Source organism: Mesoplodon bidens, assembly GCF_964165515.1.
Source record: "Mesoplodon bidens genome assembly, chromosome: 7".
NCBI classification, from domain to species: domain Eukaryota; kingdom Metazoa; phylum Chordata; class Mammalia; order Artiodactyla; family Ziphiidae; genus Mesoplodon; species Mesoplodon bidens.
Genome location: NC_138164.1, coordinates 86098588 through 86114445, shown reverse-complemented (window position 1 = coordinate 86114445; position 15858 = coordinate 86098588). Strand labels below are relative to the sequence as shown.

The 15858-nt window shown below is 42.4% G+C and overlaps 1 long non-coding RNA gene across 1 annotated transcript in view; it reads left to right on the top strand.

Moving 5' to 3' along the window:
- Window positions 1–15858, top strand: part of LOC308621142 — a 31537-nt gene that overhangs the window by 1250 nt on the left and 14429 nt on the right. Inside the window, exon 2 of the long non-coding RNA XR_014016414.1 lies at window positions 3290–3427. This is a non-coding gene — a long non-coding RNA (uncharacterized lncRNA). The remainder of the gene's footprint in view (window positions 1–3289; window positions 3428–15858) is intronic.

Here is a 15858-nt window from a genome sequence, read left to right as displayed (position 1 = left end):
GTCCTCCATCGCTAAGACAGGACAAAAGAGCAAGATGAGTGGGAGGTTCATTTGGAGCTTCTGCAGACAGTTAAATTGTCTAGAAGATCCAAGCCTTCTTTCCTTCCAGGAGGAAAATGTAATATTTGTGCTGGAGACAGTATTGTTGTATAGAAAGAGCACTGGCTTAGGAGACAGGAGTTCTAGTCTTGATGCCTCCAGTTTTGGGTTTAATGACCTTGGGCAAATCTTTCTCCTTTCTGACTCTCCGATCTGTCAAGTGAGGTCCCTCACCCTGCCTTAACGGGTTTACTGGTGATCAAATCGGATAATGCTCTGAAAGTACTTTGAAATCTGTAACAGGCTATGTAAACAAGATGGTGTCTTAAAAGTCTGTGAATCAACTTTTATAAGAGAAAATGGTGATATAATGGACAAATCATAGATTTTGAGTCAGAAAGAGCATGAGCTCAAATTCTGGATTCCCCACCACCAGCCTTGAGCAATGTTTCTCTGTTTTGAGACTCAGTTTCCTCATCAACAAAATGGGATAATAGTGTTTTTATAATGCTGTTGTGAGGAGTAAATAAAGCTATGTATGTAAAAAATGCATGTAGTACATCAGTGGGTGCTTGATAAACATTTCCTTTCCAAATATTTCATTAAGATTCATTGATTCAGAAGGGCATGGCATTATGAAAGAGAATTAGTATTTAGTAATTTTCCCTATTCTGAAAGGATATGATTTTGAACAAAGAGAGAAAAAGAGATTTAGTAGATTAAAACAAAACAAAACTCTGAGAAGGAAACGAAAGGTGGCAGAAGGCTATTGTGGGGAGGCAGTTAGGGAAAGCTTTAGCCAAGAGGTGACATTTAACTTGGTCTCTTGACCATGAGGGGACACTCAGGAGGCTTACGGTGGGTGATGGCAATGAATCTTCTAAGCAGAGGGACAACACGGGCAAGACCCTGAAAGAGAGCCAGAGCAGGCTACATCCAGGAAGTAAAATGGTGGGGTACCACAGCTATCTAAAGCATATATCCTGGGGTCATGGAAGGCAGTAGGTACAACCAGAAAGATACCCATGGCTGGTTTGCATTTCTCAGGAGTTCGCTTTATTCTGTAAACCATGGGATGCCATCCAAAGGTTTGACACAGGGGAGAAACATGATCAGACTCACTTTGTAGGAAGAACTTTCTGGTTGGAGCATGGAGGGTTGGAGGAGCATGGAGGGTTGGAGCATGGAGGGCTGAATGGAAGAGGAATATACCAGAGGCAGAGAGACTCATTAGGGAGCTCTTGAACTAGGGCAGTGGCAGTGGGGAGGGGTGGAGTCAGGGAAGACCAGATAAACATCTCAAAGACTAATGCTGGATTTGAATTGTGCCTCTGTAATACAGAGAAATTCTGGTATATTATTTCTGTGGGAAACATTTCCTTTTCCCAACTGGACCACTTTTAAAACCATTATCATTCTGGTCAATGAAGGAGAATATAGGAGGCTTTAATTGGCTTCCTGAATAGACCAATAATTTTTATTATTAAGATAGTTGACTAGGGAGAGCAGTGGTAATAGATCCCATCTTACTAACTTCTGTGTCTCTCCTTCTGGTAGCCTCTTTTGAAATAATAGTATGTGACTTCAATATGTTTCATCATTCTAAAATAAAGTCACACTGATTTTATTTTACTATGAAACTTAAAGCAGTAAAGCATCATTAGTAATATAAAAAGGGGTTATATTAAAGTGTTAACATCTGTTATGGTCTCAGGCTTTATTGAACTTTCCAAACTTTCAGATGAAGAAATAACAAACTTCAAGTGGAAGTACCCTGAATGAATAAAATAACCTTGTCTCCTTGGCAATTCAGGAAGAGAATGGGACATACACTCTATCTTCAGGGAGAGATAAAAAGAGAAAAATTAAAGAGATTTTTCTGCACTGAGTATATGAAAGCCTCCTTTTAGGGTTGGTCTGTGCCATGTACATTAATTTTGTTTTAGGGGAATTAACTTTTCCTACCTAGTTCTTAGGTTCTATTTCCCAGGCTGTAGCAATCAGAGTCCAATACAAAACAGATGGCCCCTGGAATGGGACAATTCAGGAGGATTTAACGAGGGGATTATTACAAAGGTTTGGACAGGGTTAATGAAAGCCAACAAGAGATGGTGAAGCACTTTACTTCTAGTAACAGCCTGGGGTCAGGAGTCATTACCACCCCTAGGTCCAAAGGGACAGGAAATGGGGTGGTTACTGGAACCTGGAGAAAGATATAACTCCATGAGAGGGTCAAAGGGTAAAAGTCATGGCTTTGGTAGAGAACCATGGCCACTGCCAACCAGTGATCTGATGGAATGGGACTGGGAGAATGAACATCCCAACCTCACTCTTCTCTCTCCTATCCTACCTCTAAAAGTCTCCTGTGAGCATCTCCCACTGGCCACACCCAAATGGAAACTAGGGCGTGGGGGACCCTGTTGACACAGTTCGTGAAAGCCAGCCTCCCTGAGCATAGAGCTGAGTGGTGGAGGCTAGAGAGTGGTTCTGGAGGGGCAAAGGTAGAATACTTGGTGTGTGGGATACGTGAGCTGGTGGTACCAAGCATGTTGAGGTAAAGAGCTTGGGTCTGGAGTTAGCCTGTATTTTTCAGTTTTGCCATGTATTACTTTATTAGCCATGGGAAGTTTTCTCATCTGGGCAATTTTTAAAACGAACCTATCTCCTTGTGTTACTTAGAGGATGAAATGAGATATTGAGTGTAGCTGCTGGTCTGGCACAGTAACTGGCCAGTGTACTGATTTGAAAGCCTTTGTCCCCTTCGTACATTTGAGACCCTTCATGCGTTTAGACTGGAGGGGCAGGGGTGTCAAGACATTGCTTAGGGATATTATTTTAGATAAACAGAGAAATGTTATCACTTGAGATCCAGATCACAATCCGATTAAAAAAAGAAACATCAAATAAACAGAAAACCTCGGAAGGTTAACTTCATGTTAATGGGATAAGCTATTTATTATCAGGAAACGCTGTTGTGGGCCCCACCAAAAGAAACTTTAATTTTTGGCTTTTTATTTGGACCTAATCTATTGATACCTGAAAAAGACAGATTTACAAAGGAGAATTAGGAGGGTATTTGCTAAATAAATTAATTATTTGAGAAATTATTATATGGCAAGGACTCCAATAGTTGCTTTACAAACACTCCTTCACTTAATCCTCACAAAAACCCTGTGAGGTTAAGTATGATCATCACCATTGGATAAAGGGAAATGGACACTGTCATATGGTAACTTCTCTATGGCCTCAGGTAATACTAAGAACTTGAAGAGCTAGGATTCTGATATGGATCAGCCTGACTTCAAAGCCTCACTCTTCCATGTATCCAGCCACACAATCAGAAAATGCCCAGCCAACCCAACCACATAAATCCAAGGATGCCTATAAGGTATGAAGGTTTTCATAATCACCTCTTATCATCTGTTTCATTCATCCCATAAGTTCCCTCACTTCTTTTGACCACAAAGTCTATGAGCATCAAGCTGTGGGAAGAGCACAGCCTTTGGCAGGAAATAGAATCTGAATTTTTAAATTTACCAATTTTGATTTTCCCTCCTTGGAGAAGTCATCTGCACTCCTGTTTTTCTTCTGTACAATGGGATAAAAATAGCTACCTACCTGAGGGGATAGTTGTAAGGACTGAACCAAACAGGGCATGGAGAGGAATTTATCACAGGCACCTGGCACAAATGTTAGGAAGAGGAGATATTAGATCCAAAATTTCCTGTAGTCCAAACAAAATCAGTTTTTCAGAAAAATCCTAAGATTTTGCTATTTGAATTAGTATTTAGCACTTGATTTAGTATTTAGTATTTTGTCTCTCCCATAGACAAAGTGTGTTGGTATAATTAACCTATACTCAGGGTGTTTGAGACTAAGTGATAAATGTCTTTCTGGGTGCTAGAGTCAGGAAGTTCATTTGGGTTAGCTAATATATAGTTTAATTATCATTCTTTAGAGCCAATACGAATCTTTACTTTGGATGTTCACCTCTTAATATTTTGCTAGCCAAGAATTGAAGGAAGAACAGAGCTAATCTATAATTTCCCTGTTAGAATGTAAGTTTCACAAGGGCAAGGACCTTTGTCTTTCTTATTTCTTATCCTATCTCCTGCTTCAAGCTCGAAATAGACACTCAATGTGGATTTCTTTATGATGAATGGAAATTTTATTTTGAAAAAAGTGTACTGAGAAATCAAGATTTCTCTTGGAACTATAACAGTTGAGAATTTACCTATTTACAGTTCCCAAAATGTATGTTGAATTTTTTACTGCTTTGGGAGTCAAAGAGCTATGTCCAGATAACATCCAGAGGTCCTGAGTCTTTCTGAAATTGTCTCCAAAACTTTGACCCTGACCTGTATCAGAAATGTGTTTGTTGATGTGACATCTGGGAGGCAGAGACTTAGGCCTTGCTCTGAGGCCGTGGCTCCCCAGGGGAGGAGAGCTGAACATTGTTCAGTGTGTAAGAATGTCGTTGTGCTTGTTGGCTGTGTCCCAAGGGAAGTGTCCTGTCTCAACAGTTGGGCCACCCCTCTTTCCGGGCCCTCAAACTATCTCCCTTTTGTGCAGATAACGTTTTAAGGTTTACTAAAGATCAAATTCTGTGTTTCGCCTGAATTGATAGCTTAAAGCCTTGCTATTTGTTTTTAGTCTTGTCTATGATGAGAAAAAATAAAAGATTGGATTCAGGTGGATGGATCTGGTTACGAGTTCATCAAATTACAGGTATTGATTGCAAGTTACTACACCTTAGCATCTGATACCCTTAAGATGTTTAAATAGGCCGTATCTCATTTCTCCAGGGGGCTAGCATTCCATAGCAAATGTAGTTTCTAACTTGTTGCTTCCCAGATAAGCAGCATCAGAAGGATATTTAATGAATCATTTTATTTTTATTTTGACAACAACATAAAAGTGTGGTTAAAGGGTCTTTAAAGAAAAAATATCCCACTGATAATCTCCACTCTACAGTTTTTAGTAGGTTGTATTTCCTTCTAAAATTTGTTCATTTACATGAGTATTTTACATAACTAAAAATCATACTGTTAGAAATTTTATTTCTCTTTTTTCCATAATATTATGCTGTAAATACCTTTTATGATCTTATATTTACCTTAATTTACTTACCCGTTCCCCCTGTGTTGGACAGTTATGTTGTTTCTAATTCTTCTGCTACTACAGGTGAAAGTAGAAAGAGCATGTTAATTCAAAGTTAAAAAAAATTATTCTGTTAAATTAGTTACAAAAGCTAAACATACAGAAGAGAAATAGCTATGTCAAATGAGATTGATTTGAAACTTCATAGCCCTCTGATTACTGGCGATGTTCTGCTCATCTGGCTGTCTAGGCACTTGTTTCATTTCTCTCTCACTGCTCCATTTGTGTGCTATGGGTAGACATTACTCAGGTTCAAAACATCTACCACTGAATACACATTGTTAATGTTTTCCTATATTTGGTTTGCATAAGTGAGAAATACATTGTTGTTGAGTTAAGCTTCACATGTTACATCAGAATAATCTAGCCTATGCTGACTGATACACGTGTGAATTCACCTGAATAAGCTCTCAAAGTGTATTTGGAGGATTGAAGAATATTAACATTGTTAATGATTCTTGATATGTGTATTGGTTGGTTAGCACTTCAAACATACTGTGTAAAAACACTCTAAACCCAGTAATTTAATATTCAGTCTCAAGGATCTGCTGATCAGCACATCTAAGGTGGGCCCAGCTGGGCTGACTCTCTGTATCTCTCATCCTCCTCCCAACAGCAGCAGGTTAACCTAGGCATGTTCTTCTGTAGATGATAAAAGCATTAGAGGGCACACCCAACCACACAAGCACATTTCTAACCCCTATTTGTATCATGCTTACTAACACCCCATTAGTCAAAACAATTCACATGGCTGAGCCTAAAAGTCAAGGTCAGGGAAATGCACTCTACCTCTAGAGAGAGGAGCAAAGGGGAGGCGTAAAGAATTGGGAACAGTCATTCAGTCTACCAAAATATGTAATGTCACAGTGCTTACCAAAGATTCTACCAAACTGCTTTTCTACTATATCCTATAAGCGTTGCATATTCCCACAATCTCAATAGCCCTAGATGTTATCACTGATGTTTTCTTCTTGCTAATTTAATGGAGGTAAAATAGTAACTCTGTGTTACTTTACCTTTTACTTTAAATAGCACAAAGAGAGATATTTCCCCCATGCATTGGAATACTTCGTTTGTACTTCAAAGGAGACAATTCTGGAATGAAATATGCCATTTTCTTTTTTTTTTTTTTAACTTTGTCCTTTTAGCTGGATATTTTGAATATTACAGTTAGACAATGAGAGAATTGCAGCTTTTCTTATTTCTGGACCCATCTGTGGCCACAAATTGAATGGCTGCTTCTTTCATATGGGAAATGTCTATAGGATGTGGTGACCAAGGATTCTATTTTTCTTCCCCACATTTCATTCTCCAAGCTTATGTCTTCCTAAATAATATTCTCTCCTTTGCCCTGAAGCTTTTATTCCTGCTCTTTACTGTGCCCAGATACTCATGCTTCACTTTCCACTTCTCTACTTCTCACCCTTAAACAACCTGTCCTATGCAGTTGGAGGACTGAATGTCCTGCATCCCTTCTGTTTGTGAGGAGCTGTGATTGGATTTGGCTAATGAGTTGTGACCAGAAATAACATGTGTCACTGCCAGGCTATAGCATTTCATAGGTAGTTGAAGACCCTCCTGAACTAGAATCCCTCTGTCACTGCTGGTTGCTCCATTAGCTTGGATCCCCTGCCAACCTGCAGTGAACACTAGCATGAGTGAGAAACAAACACTTGTGGTCTTAAGCCATTGAAATTTGCAGCCCTGATTCACAGGGTTACGTGCTCATCCTATATCCCTCCATAGTATTGTGGAGTTTTCCCTTTCTTTGTAGTTACTACCTTTTTACTAACTGGGGTATGGGTTAGGTTTATCATGTTAACATATCCTCAGTACAGAGACAAAATGTGCTCAATAAGTGTCTGTTGAGTTGACTTTTATGTTTCACGTAAACATCTCTGAGGGTTTGGGTTTATGAAGAAACAGCAATGATGTGAAATTCTTAGCTAATACAAAGCCTCACTTTGATCTTGTATTTGAACTAGATCTTCACCCATCCAGTTAACCAAAACCAAATTGACCAGAATCAGATTCTCCTTCTGTCCTCTCCATGAAACTTCTGCCTTTGCCAAGAGTTAGGAAGTCCCAATACAGACAGAAAGACCCAGAGGGAAGATTAAAATCTACTACTATTCAGCAAGTGGGGAACTACCACAGACTGGTTCCAGGAGTGATGGGCAGAGCGTGGACCTTGCATGAAAGTCCTCTTCATTGGGGAGTTCAGGAAGAATAAATGGTGACTCTCAGGCTGTATGACCTGGCAAAATCTCAGCGCCTTCCCAAGAATTAGAAAGAGCAAAAAACAAAGTAGAGAAACTAGTTGCCAGCTCGTCTGAGAGACAGCTTTGCTAAAAACCTTGAGGACACACACAAATGACATGGTTCATTTCATGAAAACTGATTTATAAATCCAGAGATGACAAATGGCAGAACTGGGACAGGTTAGTTACCAAACATGTGTATTTCCTTATTTCCTTATCACAAGCAATCGTAACTTTGGTGACTTGCTTATTTTTTCATTGTCCTCCAGTTGAAAGTCCATGAGGGCAGGAAACATGTCAGTTTCAGACCCTGTCCCATTCCCAGTGCCTGGAACAGGGCCTCAGGTGTGAAATGCCCTCAATAAACAGCTACTACTGATTGACCTACTGAATGAATGAATGAATGAACAAAAGAACAGATCAAAATAGACCAGCAACAGGGGACTGTCTAGTTAGATGGGCAAGGATCAAGTTCATCAAGGTCAGGTAAAGCAGGGAAGGGTAGTGTCAGCAGATAGGTCAGGCCTGGGCAGGAGAGTCCCAGACTCCTGGAGGGCCAGTAGCAGGGATCCAGGCAAAAGGATCAAAGACTGAGGCAGAAGGCTGGACAATTAGTGGTAAGGATCTAGCCAGAGAGCTGAGTTCCTAGGTCCAGGTCTCCAGCAATGAGAATGAGCTGAGTAGAACCAAAGACTTCCTGACCAGGGCCTGAGCTTACCTAAAGCATATAGCAGAGACTGGCAGGGACCCAGGGTGGGATGCCCAACTATGCTGGGGCAAAGAGCTTCTGAGTTTATAGCCACATTGATTCTCAGCATCCTTGGGCTCTCAGGCAAAATACCGACAGCCTCAGCTTGGCCAACTGTGGCTAGCTTCTCATGTACCAGAATGACAAGAAGTGATGATGCTGTGACTTTTGTCTGCATATCTATAAAAAGGAACAGATTTTTGCAGGCACACAGGTATTAGATTTACTCCTAGCTCCAAATCACTCACTAGCTGGATGATTTAAGCAGGTTTACTCAACCTCTCTGAACTTTAGTTTGTTCATTTGGTGGTACCAATACCTAGCTCTCTCAGTTTTTGTAGGCCTAAAAAAGGCAATGACATAACCCGCTTACCATAGTGCCTCACCTAAGAGAAGCACAAAACAAGTGATACTTCTGTAAGACAAAAGTATGCTTACATAAGAGAACGTGATTCATGCTTGTGTAGAGCAGTGAATGCATAATTGAGTGTAATAGCTACTCTCCCTCCAAAGATGGCTTCCACTGAGCAGTATTCACATTCTTGTGGAGTCCCTCCCTGAATATGGGTTAGCCCTGTGACTTTAACCAGTGAATGCAGAAGTGACACAGTGCCAGTTCTGAGCCTAAGCTTTAAACACTGACAGCTTCTACTTTGGGGAGCTCTGGGCCACCACATAAGAAGTCCAGCTTCCCAGTTAAAGAGATCATATGGAGGCTCCATGTAGAAAGGAAGAGGCCCTGAGACTGCCTTATGTCCCAGTGGAACTCAATCTTCCAGCTGCCCCAGCCCCAAGGTGACAGACATGGGAATGAGTTATCTCAGATATTCCAGATGACTTCAGCCCCAGCCAACAGCTGCAGTAGAGACTCCAAGCAAGACATCAGATGAACTACAGTGCTGACCCCAGTGGATCCATAGAAATTAAAAAGATAACGAAATAGCTGTTGTTTTAAGCCACACAGTTTGGGGGTGGACTGGTTTGTTCCCCTGCAGCTGACAACCGAAACACTGAGGTACCTAAGATTTAGTTATCAGGAGCTGGGTTTTTCTCTAGGCTCCATGCCTGACCAAGGGTGAAGACAAGTGTTACAGGCAGGCATGTTCCAATGTTGCATCCACACTTGCCAACTGCAATAGCAGGTCTGACTAATTTGCCAAGGATCTGTCTGTCTTCCAAACTCGAACCCAGAACAATTTGAACCAGTTGTCTCTTCAAGGTCAGTAGGTAGCGGCTCAACAAAATGGGTTTCAGCTGGAGTTTGCCGCTCCTATTCTTCACCTGAAAAGTAATCCTGTGATCCTATCCTGAGTTTAGCAGCCCTGGGACGTGAGAAGCAGGGGAGAGGTTAGGGGGATGTCACAGATTGCTCCTGTCTAGCAACTGGACAGTAAACCTGAGACTGAGGGAGCTTGTTGAGATGAAAACCAAGTAGTAAACTAGGACAGCCCGGCTGATATTGGATTTCAGCCCTCAGACAGGAGGGTGAGTGGTATTGGTATTCAGCCCTTTCTGAATGACTTCAGAGACCTGTGTTGTTGAAAATACTGTCGAGGAGCTATTGTATTCATTGGGCAGCAATTAGACTAAAAGTGCCAGGGAACCAGGCACCCATAGCTTGCTCCTGTTGAGGCAGGTTTAATTTCATCAGGCGTCACAGGGTCATTCAGAGAAAAGGTGGAGGGAGGGTGATGCCTGTGGCAGGGGCTGAGAGAGAAGTTGGAAGGCTCCCCTGGCAGCCCCCTTTCTATTCTTCTCTGTCTTGGCCTCTGAAAGCTCCCCCTTTCAGTAGGTGGCCCCTCCAGCCCCGGCACAGTGGCTGGCAGCCGATGTGACAGGCTGGGCCAGGAGAGACAGACTGATGGGCAAGCTCTACAAATGGATGGTTCTAAAGGGTCAAACGCTGAAGTGAGGAAAGTGGCTTTCAATGATTGTGGGTGGGACAGAGAACCACTAAAATGTAGCTTGATGGTTTAAAAAGTTTATTCCAACATCAAATATCATTAGTTCAAGTCTTACTTTTGTCATGCACTAGCTGTGTGGCCTTGGGTGAGTTACTGAACCTCTCCAGGTCTCTATTTTCTCATCTGTCCAATGATAGTAATATGGTGCCAATTTCATGGAATCAGTATTGGAAGGATTAAGTGAGATAGCGCATAACAAGCACACTAGCACAGGGCCTGCAAACAGCAAGCACTCAATAGATAGTAGTTGTTTCCTTAGTAGAAGTAATAGTACCACCTACCCTCCCTCTGCCATCTCTTAGGGAAAATCCTAGGATGCCATCTCTGACCCCCTCTGCTCTGGAAAGAAATCACCATTCCCTCCTCCATGCCTTGGATTTATCTCTTTTACTGTACTTCTCACCCTGTCTTCTAATGGTTTCATGGTAATACTTACCTCATGCTAGGGATTCTCCTAAGCGCTTCACATGTATTAAGTCACTTGATCCTTGCAACAATAATACATAAGGTAGGACTAATATCATATCTCTCCCCTTACCGGTGAAACAACTAAGGCACAGAGAGGTTCAGAAGTTTGCCCCAGGTCACACAGTAAAGTCTGGAGCAGGGATTCCACCCAGGCTGTCTGACTCCAGAACCCACAGGTTATGTTGCCTCCATCTCTTCCCACCCATCTCCCCTTTCAGACTGAGAGCAGGATGGTCTTCCTCAGTTTCGGGTTGTCAGTGCTTAATGCACACCTGCCACGGGAATGGCACTGTGTGGAGACTTGTTGAGTTGAAGGGCATTCAGTCTGAACTGAGGCCCACCTCCAGCCAGTCTCAAGAAATTTTTCCATCCAGCCTGGATCTTGGAATTCATATGAGATGTTAATGCTGCTTTTTCCCAATAATTATCCTTGATATGCTGTCCTAACCACAGATCTTGACAAGAAGAGAGTATGAGTCCTCTCAATGCAAAAATTAAAATATAAAAACTGGATGAATCCATTATTTCAGGAGCTCCGGGGGATGGATTCTGACGGAGTTTATGCAGTAATGGAAGTAAAGCCCCTGCATAGAGGAGGTGATCAGTGAATCCAGGTCTTTGTCTGCTTCTCGCTCTGCAGCCCCTCCCCTTCCCAGAGCTCACTGCACAGGTAGCTGTTGGCTTTGCACCACAGGTAGAGCCTCCCTGTAAGTCTGTGCTGAACAAAGAAATGTTCTGCCTGTGGTCCCGACCCTGCCACGTTCAGTCTAGGTAACTTTGGGTGAATTCACTGACACGTGTGATGTAAACCCTGCCTTGGGGAAATTTTAAGTCTAGTAGGGCTCTGGGTTTGTTTGTAAAATAGGTGATAATACAGGTTTCCCGGCGATCCGAAAGTAAAGCTTTCCTATGAAACCTTTCATAAGTAGAAATGGAGTAAAGCGAAGAAGCAATTACCTTAGTACACATCTTGCTAACGGATGCACAAAATAAATAGGCACAGGTGCTCACAGACGTGGTTCAAAGGTATGTCGGCTTGATGCTGAGTGTGGTTCCTGGGGAAGGTGCTGGGCAGTGTCACTCCCCCGGCTCGGGGCGCGTGACGCCTCTAAAACAGCTCGCTGCAGAACAAATGCTGACCACAATTTTCGCTTTTCTCCTTTTACCCTAAAAGCAAAAAATCCTCTACTGATTTCTTTCAGTTAGCAAAAACAGATACTAATATAAGTCTTTGGTAAAAGTGAAGTGGCGTAAAGTGAACTTACAAAAAATGGGTCGCGGGAATACCTGTACCTTTTTCTTAAGGCCATTGTGAAGACTGAGTGGTATAATACATCTGAAATATATTTGAATGTGGTGCACCCTATGTGCTTGTTAGCACTGGTACAAAGAGCATCAGACCAGGGCTCAACAGACCTGGATCCCAACAGTGCCTGACTTAGGGATCATGTGCCAGCCACATAACCTTCCTGTGCCTCAGTTTTCTCATCTGCAAAATTAGGATGTGCTCTTCAACTTTTTCCCTCATAAAATGGTTGTCTTGTTTGGCAGACTGCGTGTGTGTGTAAAAGACAGAGTGCTGTGCAAATAGAAAGGCAGTAATCACTGACTGCTTCAGTCTAACAGACTGTTAGAGTGCCTGGTTTCCACCTGCAGCAGGTGCATGTCCACATTGGCAGTGATCATTTTCCTGAGTGAGGGTCAGATTAATAGGCTGAGAAACACTGACTTCTGAGTAGATGAGGCCTTTTGAAAAATGGGATGCTGAATGAATGAAGTGCACAAAGGCTTCTCACAAGGGAAGTTTCCTCTTCTCTAGTTCCAGAATTCTCCCTCATCTAGGTGGGGATGGGGCACGGGGAAACATGCTGCCTGAAGGGGTCTTAGAGATCACTGGGCTTTACGAACGCACCCGAGGCCTGGAAATTGAGGTGATTTGCCCCAGGTTGCCAGCAAGTTAGAGGAAGAGCTGGGAAATCTTTTCTCTGCACCATGTGCTTTCCTAGAGCTGGCATATTTTAAATAATGAAAGACTGGAGCCAAGTCTAGGGATGAGAAAGACAGAAGCAAGCCCATTTAGATCTCAAACAGCATTTATATTTCAAATTCGCATATTCAGATTTATATCACTCTAGCCAATTAATTGGTGTTTCTTAAGTTTGAATGTCAGAATGGAAGGACTATACTGCCAAGATACAAAGACGAAGACTAAACTTTTTTTTGCAAAGTATGTTCTCAAAATCACTTGCATCTATAGATCCCTGGAGCAAGAAGTTGTGTTCATTAAAAAAATCTAAATTCCCAAGTTCTACCCCGGACCTTTTGAAAACGAATCTCTAGCCTTGGTGTCTATGAATATGCATTTTCATAAGCTCCCCAAGTGATGCTCATGCCTGCTGAAGTTTTAGACCCACCATGTTAATGGAAAGAGCACCAGCAATAAATTGAGAAAACTGATGTTCATTGCAAGGAAACAATTAATTGTGTAAAAATTTGATTTCAAGCTAAAAATGTATATAGTTCATGAAATTGTGTGATATATTAAGAAAAAAGTTGCAGGACAATATGTATAAGATGCATTCATTTTTAAAAACAGACTTGATTTTTTAGAGCAGTTTTAGGTTCACAGCAAAATTGAGGGAAAGGTGTTTCTGTTTTCAAAAAAATTATGTTGGCATAATTTATGTCATAAATGGAAAAAATTAAAGGACTCTCTATCCAACAGTAGCAATTATTTCAGAGGGCTTGCTTACAAGGCACCCTCATTTCCTATATCTATAGTGCTTGAGTATGTATAGTGAGACTGTGTTACTTATATCATCAGAAAGCACTTATAAAGATTCTATCTATCTAGCTATGTATCTATCTATCATCTGTCAACTTACCTACCTCCCTATCAGTTCATTCATCCATCCATTCATCCATCCATCTCTATGAAAGAAACATTAGTTTGGGCTGCAGATTTAAGTCCCAGTTGGGCTTCCAACTCATTGAGTTACAGAGAAACAGCATGATATTAAGAACTTAATTTCTGGGTTCAGGAAGACCTGGGTTCCAAACCTGACTCCATCACTTCTTGGTGACATGATTTAGGGTAATTTTCCTTATTCAACTGAGTCTTTGTTTTCTCCTTTGCAAACGAGGATAAAAATAGAAACCCTATGAGGAAGGTTTTCTTTTTTTTTTCTTTTAATTTTTTTTTTTTTTTTTTTTTTTTTTTGCGATACGCGGGCCTCTCACTGTTGCGGCCTCTCCCGTTGCGGAGCACCGGCTCCGGACGCGCAGGCCCAGCGGCCATGGCTCACGGGCCCAGCTGCTCCACGGCATGTGGGATCCTCCCAGACCGGGGCACGAACCAGTGTCCCCTGCATCGGCAGGCGGACTCTCAACCACTGCGCCACCAGGGAAGCCCTCTTTTAATTTTTAAGAACAAAATTTTTCAATTTGTAGAACTACAGACAGTTCTACCAATGCAAAGTGTTATGTGGAGAGAGCCTGGCATGAAGATGGGCTATTTTTTTCTGACCAGTACCCTTCCCCTTTCTTCTAGTCACCATGTCCAACCCCCAGCTCCTTGCTTTGGGGATCTGCATCTCCTTCTCTTCTACCTGTGATTCTGATGGAAAGAGCACCAAGATAATAGGGTTTCTGTGGGGTGTAATTGGTACAAACGTTGCAGATTAGTCCCTTAGTCACAGTGGGGGCCCAAACAAATAGCATTAGTTACTATTATAATGTCCTGTCCAATTGATTGGACTCAGGGCTTTGTAAAACCCCTCCAGCTCATAGATTCTGGGCCTCTCTCCTTCCCTCTCCCTTTGCCTTTCTGCCTTAAATTCCTCAGACATGATTCCCTGAGTGTGAGTCATGCTCACCATCCCTTCAGCCTCCATGGATTTGTCTCAGTGATGCCGTACCTTGCTATTTACTTTTTTTCATTATCCAGCTGTATGTTGGTCTTGTGATCATTCAGCAGTTTCTTTTATCAAAAGATTGAGAATTAGAATGACTAGCCACACACATCCCCCCAAAGGCCGCAAAGTGTTTCCAACCAGATCCAGATTATGATGTCAAACAGAGGAGGCTTCAATTGTCCTGATCACTTTATTAGCTTCCATGCATCATCTGTGCTTGTGATTAAAAAAAAAAAAGGCCAGAGAGAGAGAAGACAGGGACCAAAAAGCATTCCAGGAGAGAAAGAATTCCCCCTTCTCCTCTACATAAACCCAGGATCATCAGGCCAGCTTCCCATCTGCGTTTTAGGGCTGCTTCACATTCCATTGGCTCTCTTGGAACCTAATTGTTTTGTAGGGTCCCATCAGCTGTACCCCAAGCAGAGAAATTAAGTGGAAGCTGAAGGCTGTATGCTTTTCTGTGGCGCCCCAGAATGACTTGAGTCTCCTGAATGGAATTTCATACATGTGTTGGGTGAGGTGATTTATTATGGGAGGTAATGGAAATTAATTTCACTTTGAACCCTGGGACACCAGAAAATGCCTAAGTGCTGAGCCATTTTCTGTAAGTAGGCTATAAAGCTGCTACTAGCTTCTGAGTGGGCGTGAGGTGGCGATGACCACTTGTAAAACAATGAGCTGGAAAAGGAGGTTAATGGTCCCTGGCCGTCAGGCAGCCTCCAGAGCATGCCTACCAGCCCTTGCTGTCACGGGACTCTTAGTCTTCTTGGCGCCACAGATAACAGGGGTGCTGGAACAGTCCCTGTATGCAGAAGGAGAGCCAAAGGAGAAGCCAGGGGAACATTCTTCAGGGACCAATGACCGTGTTTGACCGGGGGCATTTGGCTGAGTGGGGTAACCCCATCCTGGGCGTTCCCTTAGTAGGAAGCAGAATGGCTCAGAGCTATAACTGGGCCCTGAGGAAATTCTGTTTCTAAAGATGGCCTCAGTTCAGGCTCCCACTGCTTAATTTGAGAAGGACGGGTTTTCCCAAGACAGCTTCTGGGCTCCAGGGTCTCCCACCCCACAGTCTTCTGATTTAGGATTTTCAAAAGACATCCCAGCCACTATCAGAAGGCACAAAATCCAGGGACCATTCTAAGGCCTCCAGTGAAGCCATTCCCCAGATCCTGTTGTCATATCACAATTGTGAGGCCTTGGTTAGAAGACCCTCCAGGGTTTTCTGGGGGAGGGGCTCCTCTTGGAATTCATACGGAATTCAAATATGTGCTCACTATATTAAAGGATCACTCACTATCTGACAT